This window comes from Scophthalmus maximus, chromosome 20, assembly GCF_022379125.1.
Source record: "Scophthalmus maximus strain ysfricsl-2021 chromosome 20, ASM2237912v1, whole genome shotgun sequence".
Lineage (NCBI taxonomy): Eukaryota > Metazoa > Chordata > Actinopteri > Pleuronectiformes > Scophthalmidae > Scophthalmus > Scophthalmus maximus.
In genome coordinates, this window is record NC_061534.1 from 230,912 (window position 1) to 250,000 (window position 19,089).

Sequence of the window (19,089 nt, forward strand, 5' to 3'; positions counted from 1 at the left end):
AGAAGAAGAAGAAGAAGAAGAAGAAGAGGAGGAGGAGGAGGAAGAGGAGGATCAGTGATGACATCACTGACTCTGGTGATGTCATCAACAATCCGCACGATGTTTCAGCTCATTGTTGATGAATTGATCATATTTGCTGTGGATCAGTTTATTGATTATTAATATATATATATTATATTATCGTCTTCAATCTTCGTCTTCTTCGTCTTCTCTCTACTCCACCTGTCGTATCACGTCACCTGTCGTCTGTGAGCGGAGCAGCAGTGAGTGTTGTGGGCGGAGCAACAGTGAGTGTTGTGGGCGGAGCAACAGTGAGTGTTGTGAGCGGAGCAGCAGTGAGTGTTGTGGGCGGAGCAACAGTGAGTGTTGTGGGCGGAGCAACAGTGAGTGTTGTGAGCGGAGCAGCAGTGAGTGTTGTGGGCGGAGCAGCAGTGAGTGTTGTGGGCGGAGCAGCAGTGAGTTTTGTGGGCGGAGCAGCAGTGAGTGTTGTGGGTGGAGCAGCAGCAGCAGGTGGAGGTGGATCACGTGATGAACAGATTGAATCTTATCAGCTGCAGGTTTTCACCTCACTTGTCTTTATTCACAGATTATCTCTTTAATGATGTTTCACCTCCGTCACCGGAGACTCACAGTGAGTGTGTATTATCTCCTGTTTCACTTCCTGTCGTTTGTTCCTCTTGTTTGTTCCTTTTGTTCCTCATGATCCTGTTGTTTATTCCTCTTGTTCCTCTTGTTTGTTCCTCATGTTCCTGTCGTTTCTTCATCATGTTCTTCTTCTTTGTTCCTTTTGTTCCTGTCATTTCTTCCTCTTGTTCTTCTTCTTTGTTCCTTTTGTTCCTGCCGTTTCTTCCTCTTGTTCCTCTTGTTCCTTTTGTTCCTGTCGTTTCTTCATCATGTTCTTCTTCTTTGTTCCTTTTGTTCCTGTCGTTTGTTCCTCTTGTTCCTGTCGTTTGTTCCTCTTGTTCCTGTTGTTTGTTCCTCTTGTTCCTCTTGTTTGTTCCTCTTGTTCCTCTTGTTTGTTCCTCTTGTTCCTGTCGTTTGTTCCTCTTGTTCCTCTTGTTTGTTCCTCTTGTTCCTGTCGTTTGTTCCTCTTGTTCCTCTTGTTTGTTCCTCTTGTTCCTCTTGTTTGTTCCTCTTGTTCCTCTTTTTGTTCCTCTTGTTCCTGTCGTTTGTTCCTCTTGTTCCTCTTGTTTGTTCCTCTTGTTCCTGTCGTTTGTTCCTCTTGTTCCTGTTGTTTGTTCCTCTTGTTTGTTCCTCTTGTTCCTCTTGTTTGTTCCTCTTGTTCCTGTCGTTTGTTCCTCTTGTTCCTCTTGTTTGTTCCTCTTGTTCCTGTCGTTTGTTCCTCTTGTTCCTCTTGTTTGTTCCTCTTGTTCCTCTTGTTTGTTCCTCTTGTTCCTCTTGTTTGTTCCTCTTGTTCCTGTCGTTTGTTCCTCTTGTTCCTCTTGTTTGTTCCTCTTGTTCCTGTCGTTTGTTCCTCTTGTTCCTGTTGTTTGTTCCTCTTGTTCCTCTTGTTTGTTCCTCTTGTTCCTGTCGTTTGTTCCCTTTTGTTCCTCTTGCTTGTTCCTCTTGTTCCTGTCGTTTGTTCCTCTTGTTTGTTCCTCTTATTCTTGTCTGTTATTTATGTGTTCGTATCCTTAGACACAAACATAAAGTCAATAATTCATAATACTTATAATCATCATATTGTTCTCACATCGACAGACTGAGACTTTCACATTGATACAGAGAATCTACTGTGATTAATTATGAGGCTGAAGTCGGTCACGGCCTCCGGAGGGGGGGGTGAAGGGGCGGGGCTGAGTAATGACACCATGAAATCCCTCCGTCGACTCCGACCATGAAACGTTCTGCCCCTCATCACCCGAGTCTTTTGTTCAGAATTTTATTAGCACTAGCTGCGCTGGAATAACCTGTTAACACGAATCATAGTGCAGCAATAATAACCTCCTCCATCATATTTTTAAAAGTCACGTCAAGGCGCCGGCTGTAATTCATCTCTATGCAAATAGCTCGGTGTCAGACCATTAGCGTGTTGCTACAGAGGTTTTATTAAAATGCATCTTCACCACTCTCCTGCTGCTCCAACTAATAAAACACGAACCTGCTGCACAAGAATTATAGCAACTATTACAGAAACATATGAGTATGAAAATAAAACCAACAGATAAAGTGTCAGGTCAGAGGAGCAAACCCTCAGGAAGTGACAGATCGTTCCCATTGGCTGATTATACATTCAGTTAGGAGGGGGCCGGGTAAGGTGCTGCTCCTCCCTCATCACCTGCTCCTCCCTCACACCTGCTCCTCCCTCATCACCTGCTCCTCCTCATCACCTGCTCCTCCTCATCACCTGCTCCTCCCTCACACCTGCTCCTCCCTCACACCTGCTCCTCCCTCACACCTGCTCCTCCCTCATCACCTGCTCCTCCCTCACACCTGCTCCTCCTCATCACCTGCTCCTCCCTCACACCTGCTCCTCCCTCATCACCTGCTCCTCCCTCACACCTGCTCCTCCTCATCACCTGCTCCTCCTCATCACCTGCTCCTCCCTCATCACCTGCTCCCCCTTATCACCTGCTCCCCCTCATCACCTCCTCCTCCTCCTCATCACCTGCTCCTCCTCCTCACACCTGCTCCTCCCTCATCACCTGCTCCCCCTTATCACCTGCTCCCCCTCATCACCTCCTCCTCCTCCTCATCACCTGCTCCTCCTCCTCACACCTGCTCCTCCCTCATCACCTGCTCCCCCTAATCACCTGCTCCCCCTCATCACCTCCTCCTCCTCCTCATCACCTGCTCCTCCTCATCACCTGCTCCTCCCTCACACCTGCTCCTCCCTCATCACCTGCTCCCCCTCATCACCTGCTCCCCCTCATCACCTCCTCCTCCTCACACCTGCTCCTCCTCCTCACACCTGCTCCTCCTCCTCACACCTGGTCCTCCTCCTCATCACCTGCTCCTCCTCCTCACACCTGCTCCTCGTCCTCATTACCTGCTCCTCCTCCTCACACCTGCTCCTCCTCCTCATCGCCTGCTCCTCCTCCTCATTACCTGCTCCTCCTCCTCACACCTGCTCCTCCTCCTCATTACCTGCTCCTCCTCCTCACACCTGCTCCTCCTCCTCATCACCTGCTCCTCCTCACACCTGCTCCTCCTCCTCATCACCTGCTCCTCCCTCACACCTGCTCCTCCTCATCACCTGCTCCTCCTCCTCACACCTGCTCCTCCTCCTCATCACCTGCTCCTCCTCCTCACACCTGCTCCTCCTCCTCATCACCTGCTCCTCCTCCTCACACCTGCTCCTCCTCCTCATCACCTGCTCCTCCTCCTCACACCTTCTCCTCCTCCTCCTCACACCTGCTCCTCCTCCTCATTACCTGCTCCTCCTCCTCACACCTGCTCCTCCTCCTCATCACCTGCTCCTCCTCACACCTGCTCCTCCTCCTCATCACCTGCTCCTCCCTCACACCTGCTCCTCCTCATCACCTGCTCCTCCTCCTCACACCTTCTCCTCCTCCTCACACCTGCTCCTCCTCCTCACACCTGCTCCTCCTCCTCATCACCTGCTCCTCCTCCTCACACCTGCTCCTCCTCCTCATCACCTGCTCCTCCTCCTCACACCTTCTCCTCCTCCTCCTCACACCTGCTCCTCCTCCTCACACCTGCTCCTCCTCCTCACACCTGCTCCTCCTCCTCATTACCTGCTCCTCCTCCTCACACCTGCTCCTCCTCCTCATCACCTGCTCCTCCTCCTCATTACCTGCTCCTCCTCCTCACACCTGCTCCTCCTCCTCACACCTGCTCCTCCTCCTCATCACCTGCTCCTCCTCCTCATTACCTGCTCCTCCTCCTCACACCTGCTCCTCCTCATCACCTGCTCCTCCCTCACACCTGCTCCTCCTCCTCACATCTGCTCCTCCTCCTCATCACCTGCTCCTCCCTCACACCTGCTCCTGCTCCTCATTACCTGCTCCTCCTCCTCACACCTGCTCCTCCCTCACACCTGCTCCTCCTCATCACCTGCTCCTCCCTCACACCTGCTCCTCCTCCTCATCACCTGCTCCTCCTCATCATTAGACGTCCAACCACAATAATACTCCCTCACACTCTCAGGAGTAAATGTGTCTGATATTAATTATTCTGTGATCGTATGTATAATAATCTACTCTGTGAAATCTGTGAACATGTTGAATCTCAAAATGTTGAATAGATGAATTTGGGTCATTTTTCACATGAGACACGTTCAAGATAAAACAAGACGTCAATTGTACTTCAGGACAAATATAAACAGTTTAATAATCATAAAGCTTCAGTCGTAGATATTCACAGTATCTGGGACTTTATATAAAACATCACTTGACTTATGTGTTAATAACTCTTGTTGTATGAAACCAACACAACAGAGACACTCCCCCCCCACACCGATTATCTGTCATTCATCAGTTTATCAAAGTCAGACGATCCCGTCATGCTCGTGTGGACGGAGGATTTTTCTATTTTATGGACTCATTAATTTCACGTGGATCATTAGCTTCAATCCAGATTCCACGTCCCTGTTTTGATAAATGCAGCTGCTCACAATGTGCCCCCCCCCCCCATTACCTCAATGTGTGTGTGGGCGTGTCCGTCACTCCATTACAGTCACACGCGTGACCATCAACGAGCTTTTCACTGTGACTGGAAACAACATTAAATAAAATGCAGGCGGATGAAACATGAAGTTAAGATGAAGACGAGGCGTCGTGAGGTCTGAACACGACGACAGGAAGTGACACGTTTATCTGTCAGGTCAAAGTGCTTTCGTGACCTCAGAACTGATCAGAAACAACCCTTTTTTATTCTGAATATCACTGTTAGCATCACGTCTCTGAGCGTCTTCCTGTTTCCTGTTGTCCGCAGTGAAATCCATCCAGTCATCTTCATCATCACCATCATATTCATCATCATCATCATCATCACCACCATCATCACCATCATCATCATCATCAATATCATCATCATCATCACCACCATCATCATCATCATCAACAACACCATCATCATCATCACCATCATCATCACCATCATCATCATCATCATCAATATCATCATCATCATCATCACCACCATCATCATCAACACCATCATCATCATCATCAACACCATCATCATCATCACCATCATCATCACCATCATCATCATCATCAATATCATCATCATCATCATCATCATCAACATCATCATCACCATCATCATCATCATCACCACCATCATCATGACCATCATCACCATCATCATCACCATCATCATCACCATCATCACCATCATCATCACCATCATCTGTTGAGACTCTGGTAAGTTAATGACTCTGACTTTATGATTATTAGTTACACTTTTCTGTGTAAAGTTATATGTATTTGAATCATTTCAGTGCTTAAGGGAAACAAGTTCCCATAGACGCACACAGTGACATCATCACCAAGGTTCAACTCTGATTGGTTGAAGAGAATAGAAAGTCGTTCATCACGTCTGACAGTTTGTTACAGTGCCTGTTGATGTGCAGAACAAACACTGAGCGACAGGAACTCACTTCCTGGTTGTGTTCAGCTCACAGCTTCTTCACCTCCAACAGAGAGGGCATGATTTCATCTCTTTACTTCTGTCTGAGAGTCAAGACTTTACATCTGGATTCTGTGGAAACGTATTGCATCAGAAATGAGAAGTTGCCATAGTAACGGAGTGTTCAGTTGTTTTGGTGTTTCTGAGGTTTGAAGCTGCAGTAACCGACTGTGACCACTTGGGGGCAGAAGACTCGAGTTGTCGTGACGACATCAACATGTCGTTAAGTGGATGACTCAGTTTCCTCGGTTACAGATCAACACGACGCTTCTTGTTTGTGTCACGTGATCCGAGTGTGGACGTAGTTTAGCTCGTGTTTGGTCTCCACCTCCTGACGGAAACATCAGGAAGTGTTGACTATCTGCTCACATGGAGGAGGCGGGGCCTATGACCGATACTGAGTGTTTGTGAAGTGTTGACTTATGAGCAGATTCAGTGACGGTGAGTCAAAGGTCACGAGTGTTGACGCTTGATTGGATCGTTCTGTGTCTCGTCTGTGACCTTGTTGTCTGTCGCTCACTGATCCACCTGTTTGTTTTATCGACCGACCACAGACGCTGCTGCTCCGTCTGTGGTCGCTGACAAGACGGTTTCCTACAAACTCTTGTCAAATCAGAGTGAGTCGAGAAGAAACTGGAGCAGGAACAATTATATTATATAAAGACGATCAGTGACTGTATATAAAGACGATCACTGACTGTATATAAAGACGATCAGTGACTGTATATAAAGACGATCACTGACTGTATATAAAGACGATCACTGACTGTATATGAAGACGATCAGTGACTGTATATAAAGACGATCAGTGACTGTATATAAAGACGATCACTGACTGTATATAAAGACGATCACTGACTGTATATGAAGACGATCAGTGACTGTATATAAAGACGATCAGTGACTGTATATAAAGACGATCAGTGACTGTATATAAAGACGATCACTGACTGTATATGAAGACGATCAGTGACTGTATATAAAGACGATCACTGACTGTATATAAAGACGATCAGAGACTGTATATAAAGACGATCAGTGACTGTATATAAAGACGATCAGTGACTGTATATAAAGACGATCAGTGACTGTATATAAAGACGATCACTGACTGTATATGAAGACGATCACTGACTGTATATAAAGACGATCAGTGACTGTATATAAAGACGATCAGTGACTGTATATAAAGACGATCACTGACTGTATATAAAGACGATCACTGACTGTATATAAAGACGATCAGTGACTGTATATAAAGACGATCACTGACTGTATATAAAGACGATCACTGACTGTATATAAAGACAATCACTGACTGTATATAAAGACGATCACTGACTGTATATAAAGACGATCACTGACTGTATATAAAGACGATCACTGTATATAAAGACGATCACTGACTGTATATAAAGACGATCAGTGACTGTATATAAAGACGATCAGTGACTGTATATAAAGACGATCACTGACTGTATATAAAGACGATCACTGACTGTATATAAAGACGATCACTGACTGTATATAAAGACGATCAGAGACTGTATATAAAGACGATCAGTGACTGTATATAAAGACGATCACTGACTGTATATAAAGACGATCACTGACTGTATATAAAGACGATCAGAGACTGTATATAAAGACGATCAGTGACTGTATATAAAGACGATCAGTGACTGTATATAAAGACGATCAGTGACTGTATATAAAGACGATCAGAGACTGTATATAAAGACGATCAGTGTCTGTATATAAAGATGATCAATGACTGTATATAAAGACGATCAGTGACTGTATATAAAGACGATCACTGACTGTATATAAAGACGATCACTGTATATAAAGACGATCAGAGACTGTATATAAAGACGATCACTGTATATAAAGACGATCAGTGACTGTATATAAAGACGATCACTGACTGTATATAAAGACGATCACTGTATATAAAGACGATCAGAGACTGTATATAAAGACGATCACTGTATATAAAGATGATCAGTGACTGTATATAAAGACGATCAGAGACTGTATATAAAGACGATCAGAGACTGTATATAAAGACGATCAGTGACTGTATATAAAGACGATCACTGTATATAAAGACGATCAGAGACTGTATATAAAGACGATCAGAGACTGTATATAAAGACGATCAGAGACTGTATATAAAGACGATCAGTGACTGTATATAAAGACGATCAGTGACTGTATATAAAGACGATCAGTGACTGTATATAAAGATGATCACTGACTGTATATAAAGACGATCACTGACTAAATATAAAGAGGATGTGTGTGTGTGTGTGTGTCTGAGCTGCGTCTGTAGGAAATGAGATTATTGCATCATTTTAAAGAAAGATGAAGAATTTTCTAATTCAATGATAAATTCTAATGATAAAGGCTCCGAGAGTTTCTTAAAAGAAACATCACGAGATTAAATACATAACCATCGATCCATGGACCACACACACACACACACACACACACACACACACACACACACACACACACAAACACACACACACACACACACACACACACACACACGCACACACACACACAAAACCAACCGGCTATTATGTTTTTCTATCAGATTCTAATTCAGACGATATATATTTATATTAATATATTATGAATCATGTGTGTGTGTGTGTGTTGTCAGGGAGACGGAGGACGTTTACTCAGGTGGTTCATTAAAGAACAGGAAGTGTTGGGACTTGGCTCGGATCCTAATCACTGACGTGAGGAATGATCAGAGAAGTTCGGAGCGTCGAGCTAAGAGTGTGAGCGGAATGGGAAAGTTCTCTGGTACAATGTTCCTGTGTTGTGATTGGCCGTTGGTTTCCCACTGCTCGTTGGGAGGCCGGAGGTCACGGGGTCAACACAGACCTTCGGCGACGCCTCTTCCAACAACGACATCACTGAACGAGCGGCGACGGCTCGAGGACGAGTTTCCTCTCAGAAGATCCTTCAGACGGTCGCGAGGAGGTCGAGAGCAGAGTTATGAATATTGTTATCATTTATCAGACACAATGAAAGTGTCTGTGCTGAAGCTGTTGAACTGCATCATGGGAAAAAAAGGTCTTCACAAGACGACTGAGGTTCATTTGTCATCCGGAGTTTCAAACTTCCTGTCAGTAACAGTTCTGACTTTTCATCATCGCTGTTCCTCCTTCAGAGGAGTGTCTGTTACTAAGCAACCAGCTGCAGAGGAGACAATCTACTTTCTGTTTACACCTAAGTGGTCATGTGACGTATGACAGGTGTGTTAGTGTGGACACTTATTTCTGCAGCATCATCAGATCCATGGATCAGAGCCGTCGAGTATTTCTCTGATCAGATCGATCGACAGACACTTTCAGGAAGTTGATGAAACATAATAATCACTTACATCCATTAAAAGCTGCAGATGAACATTAATAACTCGGTGTATCGATGGACGAGGTCACACTCGGTTCAGACTCCGAGGCCGTGAACTCATGACGACTCGTGATGTCATCGTCCCAGAATCTATTGATCCGGACGAGCGACGCATCTGCGACCAATCAGACGGCCCGGAGGACGAGAGGGGACTAAGTGCATCGTGGGGTCTGAACCTCCTTTTACTTTCCTCATGACCAGACGCTCCCCAGGATCAGAGGTCAGAGGTCATCACCCCACATTAACATCGCAGCAGAGTTCCTTTCATTTGCTTCTGTAGAGAAATGAAACGACTGATTTCACTGAATCAATACTTAAGACTCATAACGTCCGCGGGTCGGAGGCGATCGATGAGGAGGTTACTGAGTCTTCAGAGGCCCCGCCTACCAGAGGGCACTCAGACAGAGAGGCCCCGCCCACCAGAGGGCACTCAGACAGAGAGGCCCCGCCCACCAGAGGGCACTCAGACAGAGAGGCCCCGCCCACCCGGTGCCTCTGGTCCTGGTCTTGACCCGACCCACATGTCAGAGCCGCCGTCTCTCTGAATCTCGTGATTCCTGTTTCACACGTCAGACTTTTCTCTGACACGCACACACACACACACACACAGACACACACACACACACACACACAGACACACAGACACACACACACACACACACAGACACACACACACACACACACACACACACACACACACACACACACACACAGACACACACACACACACACACAGACACACAGACACACACACACACACAGACACACACACACACACACACACACACACACACACACACAGTTCATCAGCAGGACACACTTCGACCTGTGACTCGGATCCTCTGACGAGTTTTTGTGTGAAACGTGTTTAATGCAGAACGATGGATCTTCATGTGAAAATCAATATGAGGCTTTTGTGCGTCAGATGTGAGTGTTATGATCCTCCAGATGTTTGAAGATGAAAACGTTGGATCGATAAACGCACTTGGTTCAGCAGCGTCGTCGTCTCGTCCCGGACGATAACGTTCACGATCTTCACAGGTGAGAAATGTTTGACCAGATAAATACAACAACAAATCATATCAATGAATCGACATCAACACGATCAGTAAACTGAAACCACACGCGACTCGATCAGCTGCTGATTCACGTCGTCACTGAAACATGAAAGAAAACAGACGAGAGCAAATATTATGAAGAAGAATCAGCAAATGTGTCTGATGGTTTTCATCTGGATCAGGAATTATGATATAACATGTTACAGATCAGAGATCAGCTGTTGATCCTCTGTTTCTATTTACAATAATCATAAAGTCAGAGAACGTTTCCAGGTTCTATTGATTCTGTTGATCACAGTCGTGTTCTGGTTCATATTTAATCTGTGAATCAGTTTCACAGACTGGTCCTTTAACCATCAGCAGCTGTTTGACAATCAAAAGTTTTTTCATATTTTCTGTTACAGTTCGATAGTCAGATGGTCGTTTGTCTGCGTCACGTGATCAGAACCAGAATGTTTCAGTGTTTGTCGGACGAGATGGCGGAAGCCGGCGTGTTGCATTGTGGGAAGTTTTCAGGAGCAGTTTCATCAGCAGGTGAATTGATTATTGGATCTTTGAATATCGTTTCCTGTTCACGCTGCTGTGACGTGTCCGAGCGTCGTCTCCACGGCGACGGTCACGTGATGTGAGCGATGGAGACGTTCACGGTCCACAGACTCAGATTGATCATCGATCGCTGGCGAGAGACTGATGACAGAAACACTCAGATTCATATTTGTGTTTTTTCTTCTGAAGAGACGAAGAATAGGTTTTTATTAATTCCGTGAATTATTTGCCCATTATGCATTAATCATGTCGCCCCATCTGGAGGGTGAGAAACAGCCGTTCTGATCTCAATTAGATTCTGGCTCCACTCGCCGTCTTACCCATAAATCACCTCTTCAGACTGAAATGAACAGTTAGTGGAGCGAGCGCATTAATATCTGAGCGTCACACACGAGGAGACGCAGCAACTGGAACCACGATGAACACATCTTCTGTTTGTGACACGTCCACACACACACACACACACACACACACACACACATACATGAACACACGTGAACACACACACACACGTGAACACACACACACACACACACACACACGCACACACATGAACACACGTGAACACACACACACACACGCACGCACACACACACGTGAACACACACACACACACGTGAACACACACACACACGCACGCACACACACACGCACATGAACACACACACACACACACACACACACACACATGAACACACACACACACACACACACACACACAGATACACACACACACACACACACACATGAACACACACACACAGATACACACATACACACAGATACACACACACATGAACACACACACACACACACAGACACACACACACGCACATGAACACACACACACACACACAGATACACACACACACACACACACACACATGAACACACACACACACACACACACACACACAGATACACACACACACGCACATGAACACACACGCACATGAACACACACACACACACACACACACACAGATACACACACACATGAACACACACACATGAACACACACACATGAACACACACACATGAACACACACACATGAACACACACACATGAACACACACTTATATTTTTTTCGTCTCATTTTGAGATGACAGTTACAGAAACATGAACAAATTATTTCTCAACTCTCTGTAAGTTATTTGAACAATGTAAATGTTTCAGTTTTTGAGATATGAACGTTTTGCTCCACATGTAACAGAACGTGATGACGTCATTGTATGGCCTCGAGTTCCTGCTGAAAGAATAAATGTTGTGAATAATATGTTTTTTATATGAAATAATTTCAACAAGATGATGAAAAAACTACAATCTCTTTTTGTTTCAGATTTAAATATTAAAAGATTCAGTAAAACTTTCCCTCGTCCCGCAATCAACGATCTGTAACTTTCATAATTAAATACACATGAAAAATGTATTCATCAGAACATCGATGTGATGACGACGTGTTCGTACATTCGTGTTTCATGACCAGAAGATAAAACCCCAAGTATTCCGATTATGACAGAAAAGGATTTGAAGATATCTGCAGATTAATCTTCTGTTGATTCCTGAACAGACGGTTTCAGCTCCGGAGTCGTTGGTTGAAGATGAAGATGAAGATGAAGATGAAGATGAATCCGTGTGTCCAGCGGTTCAGGAGGATCCTGGATGTTTCCGCCCGGGGGACGGAGGCTTACCGCCGCCGCCGCCTCGTGGCCGTCACACCTCTGATAGATTGGAAGTGTGACATTAAAATGGAAATTGCTCCTCTGACCTCTGACCTCTGACTAAGACCAGTGACTGAGTGACAGATGAGCGTGTGGTCGTCACAGCTGCGACTGATTCCACAAATATCACGATCAAATGATTTTAGACTGTTTCATTCAATAATCACTAAATCAAGGACAGTGAAATGTGGACGACATGTTCTTCTTGTATCAACGTTGTTTTCTTGAATATTATCATGTTGTAATATCTCAGGAGGTGAAATATGATATGAAGATATAATCTGGGATTAAACCTGCTCGATGGTTCTTCGTCTTCTCTCATCGGAGGAGATTTAAACAGTTTAACAGCTTCACTTCACTCGGACATTAAATCCACGCTGACGACTCGACCCCCCCCCCCCCCTCCCGGGGGTCGCAGGTTAATGACTTTGTGTTTACCGTCCAACAGGCCGGCCCCTCCCCCTCCCACAATGAAGACGCTCAGTGTAGCAACAGGAAGCGAGGAATGTGCCGCGGCCGCTGCCGCCGGGCATTGTGGGAGAACAAGCAGCTCGGGGCCGGAGAGTGAGAACGACTAATATTTATTCATGATAGAGAGAAAGTGGAGGTTTGTTGGCTCAGACCACTTCATTTACATTCTGTTATAGACTGTCGGCTGCAGCAGCTGCGAGAAGGAGTCTGTCTCCAGATGAACCCGTCTCACTCACTCCGCTCGCCTGTCACGCCGTCTCACTGTCAGACGTCTCCTCAGAACCGCCGGGACGGGTCAGAGCTCGACGAGCGGCCAGACAGAAACACGCCGGACCTGGAGGGGAAACCTCTGGAGTTATAAGATCCTCAGACGCTGAGACATGAAATGAAATCATCACAAATAAAATGACGTCAACGAAACTTGAAAACGATCCGGACGTGAGACGGAGGAAATCCAGCTGCGGTCAGACCAGGAACAACACACCAACTTTGTATTTCCTCATCATGACGCAGGAAACGTTCCTGAAGCTTCATGAAGATCCGACCTGGAGAATCACAAAGAGAAGAGATGACGACCCGCGAGACGTACCAGAGTCACTGAACGCTCGTCACGTTCACGAGGTTTAAAAAACAGATTGTATTCTGGTCAAGTCAAACCCCCGGTTTCTCAGACGCCGTGTCAACCGCTCACCCAGTTGACGGACCTAGATAACTCCTCAGTAACGGGGGAGTCGTGATCGTCACGAGGCGTGGAGAAGGTACGAGAGGTCGTCCACGTTCTCCTCCGCTTCCCACGTTGTTGTGACTTTGACAAAAGTCAACCGGAAGTAGAAGTACGTTGGCAGAGCGCCACCTACTGGCCCGCAGGAGGAGTTACTCCGTCATTCGGAGGGAACTGTCAGAAGGGTCGGGGTCAGACCGGACCCTGGTTACTACTGTGACTGACACCACAGAGAATAATTCACGGATCTAGATTTTACTGCGAATGTGTTAGAATTTGTGTGAATCCAAATAAAAGTCTGGATCTCGTAGATTCTAGTTTTTAATCATGGAGCGGAAACTGTTTGTCTGGATCGGCTCCGGTCAACACCTCCTCCACGTTCCACAGAAATCACTCCGGTCGTTTCTGCTGCTGATTAACAAACAGACGAGGCTCAGATGAAGCTGGAACCTCCCGTCCAGGATAATAAACGACGACCTGTGTGAGCGGAATGTCAGAAATCGATGGGAAGCGTGAGGAATGTGGGACGTGAACTTTGACGCTGTGGTTCTTTAAAGCGTTGAAGCCGTTTTTCATGGGAAACGCAGCCGCTGCTGATAACAGTAATGATTTGCCCTGTGAGTTCACACAGTCACACACTTAATGAGCAGCGCTGAGAAGATGCAGCAGATAAAGCAGCTGGAGTCCAGCGTGACTCTGACGGGGTCGAGTCTGGATCACAGACTGAAGCAGCTGCAGCGGTTCTCACCACGAGAACCAAGATCTGCTCCTGAGACTGTTCTGTTCTTTACCTCACCTGGAGGCCACGGGATCATGCTCACCTGCACGTTACCTAACCGTTAGCTCACCGTTAGCTCACCTGCACGTTAGCTCACCTGCACGTTACCTAACTGTTAGCTCACCGTTAGCTCACCTGCACGTTAGCTCACCTGCACGTTAGCTCGCCTGCACGTTAGCTCACCTGCACGTTAGCTAACCGTTAGCTCACCATTAGCTCACCTGCATGTTAGCTCACCTGCATGTGGGCTAACCGTTAGCTCATGTTAGCTCACCTGTGCATAAGCTCACCATTTGTATTGGCTTACATTTGTTTGTTAGCTTTCCTTTTTATGTTTATCTTACCTTTACATAGGCTGACTTTTACGATACCTTACCTTTTTCGTTAGCTTACCATTTTGTCTCGTCGCTGGCGGCGGCCCTTAAATCTTGAAGGAAGTTCACAGCTTCCTGAAACATTTCTGTTTATTAAACTAGTTTCATGTTCATAAAGCCTGGAGATCAGCTGCAGAACTTTCAGTTTCCTGCACAGAGATTTAAAAGCAGCTCAAGTCGTTTCTCTCTGTTCATTAAAGGTCTGTGATGATGGAAGTGAGTCGAGAAGACGACGGTAAGTTTCTCTTCTTTAGTTTTGAATAACTTCTAGTGAAACTGACTCTTGGTAATTTATTTAACTGTCACACTACGAACAAACTGATGTTTAAAGTGAACCAGGGTTGTTTATCGCTCACATTGGAACTGAGACAGTCACGTTACCCAGAATCCTCTGTTCTCACGTCTTCACTCTCTGAAGGTGGAACACTACCTGTTGTGTTGTTGTCGTCATCACTACTTCAGTGCGGCACACTTCATACTGTCTTTCCTGTTCATAGTGTGAAATCATCACACTGTTGTTTTCACACTAAAAACTCTCACATACATTTCATTAGCACGCTAAAGAGCATGTTGCTAAGGAATGGTAGCCGTAGCCAGTGGCTGGGTTTTGGCTGATGCTAGTAAGAAGGCTAAGCTAATGTGAAAAAGTTTGATTGAATGTCATAAAAGTGTTTAAGTTTATAAAAGTCAGGTTTTTCCCGTTTGTCTTTTTACAAACTAATTTCTCTTCAAATTCTGAAGTAGGGAACAAAACAGACACATTTTGTTTGACACAACAATGTGAAAACACAACGAGTGAGATACAGGAGGAACGTCAGTGTGTCGACAGTGTACAGTTGATTCATATTGTACTGTATAATTACATCAAGGAGTGTGTGTGGACCTGGACTGGTTCATAACGTCTGTTAGTGGATCTGACTCATGCTCATGATGACGGAGGATCAATAGTAGGAACCCGCAGCAGGTTGAGTGGCAGACGCCTGCAGCTCGTCAGCACTGAGTCCGACTGCGACACTTTATTTACAACTCAAACATCATTTGCCTCCTCACCCCCCCCCCCCCCCCCCCCCGCCCCCTCCAGCTAGAACGTATTGCCATTTAAACATGACAAAGGGGCCATTGAGGTGGTCATTACAATAATCCATCATGTCTACCAGTGGTTGGATCCAGCCTTGCGGTAAATCCAATCTGAGCAGGGTCAACAGTGTTTCTTTCCTCCAACATGGCCGACGCTGCGTCTGCGGCGCCGTCATCAGTTAGCTTTTGTCAACACGAGGCCTCCAGAGACACATTACTGCTGCCGACTGACACGGGAACGTCTGAGGGAAACACATCACATCACACGCTCCATCATGTGTTCACCGTGTCACGTTTCACTTATTGTGTGAAGATTCACAGATAAACACAGAAATACAGCAGATACGTCCATATTCATGTACATGTTCTCTCCATATCTTTATAATATCTTACTTTACAAATGTCAAAATAAGATAAACATAAAAAGATAAGCTTCCTTTTACACTGGCTCGCCTTCCTACGTTAGCTCACCATTTGATATTGCTTACATTTGTTCGTTAGCTTTCCTTTTTATGTTCTGCTTATTTTTACGTTAGCTTACCTTTACATAGGCTAGCTTTATCAATACCGTACCTTTTTCGTTAGCTTACCATTTTGTCTCTATTGTCGTAACGAGATATTTCATGAAGACCTCGAGGGAATTTCTTTAAATTTTGCACAGACGTTCACTCGGACTTAAAGATGAAGTGATGAGATTTTATTGGTCAAAGGTCACAACTCAAGAACAAACACGCGATTTATGACCACATTTAACACAAATGTGTAATATGATAAAATTAAGATATTTTATATCCAGAAGGTCAAAAGTCAACTTATCAGTCACGTCATAATCTTCTCTCTCTTTTCTCTCCTCATATTCAGCTTCAACCCATCGGTGGTTCATTGTAGCTGTTGAAGACATTTATCAGAACATCAGTGCGTCAGTTGCTCTTCCAGTTGTATGTTCTGCAGCCGACGCTCGTGTCAGAGGTTTTATAACGATGTAGTGGCTCTGAGCGGAGCAGCAGTGTATTTGTCTGCAGTGTGATATAGTGATGTGCAGGTCTGGATCTTGTCCCCGGTCGTCCTGAGGAACCTCCATACAGAGTTAATCATTACATCCAACCCTCATTGATTCCACACTGGAGCCGCTGCAGCAGTCGATCTGCTCGATGCAGATCGACTGCTGCAGAACCGTCGCCTCAGCCTTTAAAAGTGCTTTCATTTCTGTGTTTGTGCTGAAGAAGTATCGACCGGCGCCGCGGACGCACTCAGTCGATCTCCAGCCACTGCTCCACGTCGAGGTTCACACACACACACACACACACACACACACACACACACACACACACACACACACACACACACACTGTGAGATTTTAATCAAAGTTGAATTAAATGTGAGTTTTCCTCCTGTTGCTCAGTCGATGAGAACGAGGAGCAGAACTGATCCGTGTCCTGCTGAGACTACATCTCCCACAATGCAACTGAACAACTTCTCTTTGCCTCCGAAATGTCCACGTCGACAGAAGAACATCAAACACGACATCATATGAACGTCCTGTTTAAATATTTGAATATATAGTCACAAAAGTGATGACGTCACCACAGGTTGATTCTTGGACACACTCGTCTCTACTCGTCTCTACTCGTCTCTTCTCGTCTCTACTCGTCTCTACTCGTCTCTACTCGTCTCTTCTCGTCTCTTCTCGTCTCTACTCGTCTCTTCTAGTCTCTACTCGTCTCTACTCGTCTCTTCTCGTCTCTACTCGTCTCTACTCGTCTCTACTCGTCTCTTCTAGTCTCTACTCGTCTCTACTCGTCTCTACTCGTCTCTTCTCGTCTCTACTCGTCTCTACTCGTCTCTACTCGTCTCTTCTCGTCTCTACTCGTCTCTTCTAGTCTCTACTCGTCTCTACTCGTCTCTTCTCGTCTCTACTCGTCTCTACTCGTCTCTACTCGTCTCTTCTCGTCTCTACTCGTCTCTTCTCGTCTCTACTCGTCTCTACTCGTCTCTACTCGTCTCTTCTCGTCTCTACTCGTCTCTACTCGTCTCTTCTCGTCTCTACTCGTCTCTACTCGTCTCTTCTCGTCTCTACTCGTCTCTACTCGTCTCTAGTTGTCTCTTCTCGTCTCTTCTCTTCTCTACTCGTCTCTACTCGTCTCTAGTGGTCTTTAGTTGTCTCTAGTTGTCTCTAGTTGTCTCTACTCGTCTCTTCTCGTCTCTACTCGTCTCTTCTCGTCTCTACTCGTCTCTTCTCGTCTCTTCTCGTCTCTTCTCGTCTCTACTCGTCTCTTCTCGTCTCTTCTCGTCTCTACTCGTCTCTTCTCGTCTCTAGTCGTCTCTACTCGTCTCTTCTCGTCTCTACTCGTCTCTTCTCGTCTCTTCTCGTCTCTACTCGTCTCTTCTCGTCTCTACTCGTCTCTTCTCGTCTCTTCTCGTCTCTTCTCGTCTCTTCTCGTCTCTACTCGTTTCTACTCGTCTCTAGTTGTCTCTACTCGTCTTTTCTCGTCTCTACTCGTCTCTAGTTGTCTCTACTCGTCTCTTCTCGTCTCTACTCGTCTCTAGTCGTCTCTACTCGTCTCTTCTCGTCTCTTCTCGTCTCTACTCGTCTCTTCTCGTCTCTACTCGTCTCTAGTCGTCTCTACTCGTCTCTACTTGTCTCTACTCGTCTCTAGTTGTCTCTACTCGTCTCTAGTCGTCTCTTCTCGTCTCTACTCGTCTCTAGTCGTCTCTACTTGTCTCTAGTTGTCTCTACTCGTCTCTAGTTGTCTCTACTCGTCTCTACTCGTCTCTTCTCGTCTCTAGTTGTCTCTCCTCATCTCTTCTAGTCTCTACTCGTCTCTAGTCGTCTCTACTCGTCTCTACTCGTCTCTTCTCGTCTCTAGTGGTCTTTAGTTGTCTCTAGTTGTCTCTAGTTGTCTCTTCTCGTCTCTAGTCGTCTCTACTCGTCTCTTCTAGTCTCTACTCGTCTCTACTCGTCTCTACTCGTCTCTTCTCGTCTCTAGTCGTCTCTAGTCGTCTCTACTCGTCTCTTCTAGTCTCTACTCGTCTCTACTCGTCTCTACTCGTCTCTTCTCGTCTCTAGTCGTCTCTAGTTGTCTCTACTCGTCTCTAGTCGTCTCTACTCGTCTCTTCTCGTCTCTACTCGTCTCTAGTTGTCTCTACTCGTCTCTACTCGTCTCTTCTCGTCTCTAGTTTTCTCTACTCGTCTCTTCTCGTCTCTAGTCGTCTCTACTCGTCTCTAGTTGTCTCTACTCGTCTCTACTCGTCTCTAGTCGTCTCTACTCGTCTCTTCTCGTCTCTAGTCGTCTCTACTCGTCTCTTCTCGTCTCTA

General features: G+C 45.8%; 1 long non-coding RNA gene across 1 annotated transcript; it reads right to left on the bottom strand.

The window, feature by feature from the left end:
* Positions 1-12,830: 12,830 nt before the first annotated feature.
* On the bottom strand, positions 12,831-14,032 carry LOC118285018. The gene is made up of 3 exons (XR_004785012.2): positions 13,514-14,032; positions 13,244-13,367; positions 12,831-13,156 (listed from the first exon to the last, which is right to left on the bottom strand). It is a non-coding gene; the product is annotated as an uncharacterized LOC118285018 (long non-coding RNA).
* Positions 14,033-19,089: the final 5,057 nt, after the last annotated feature.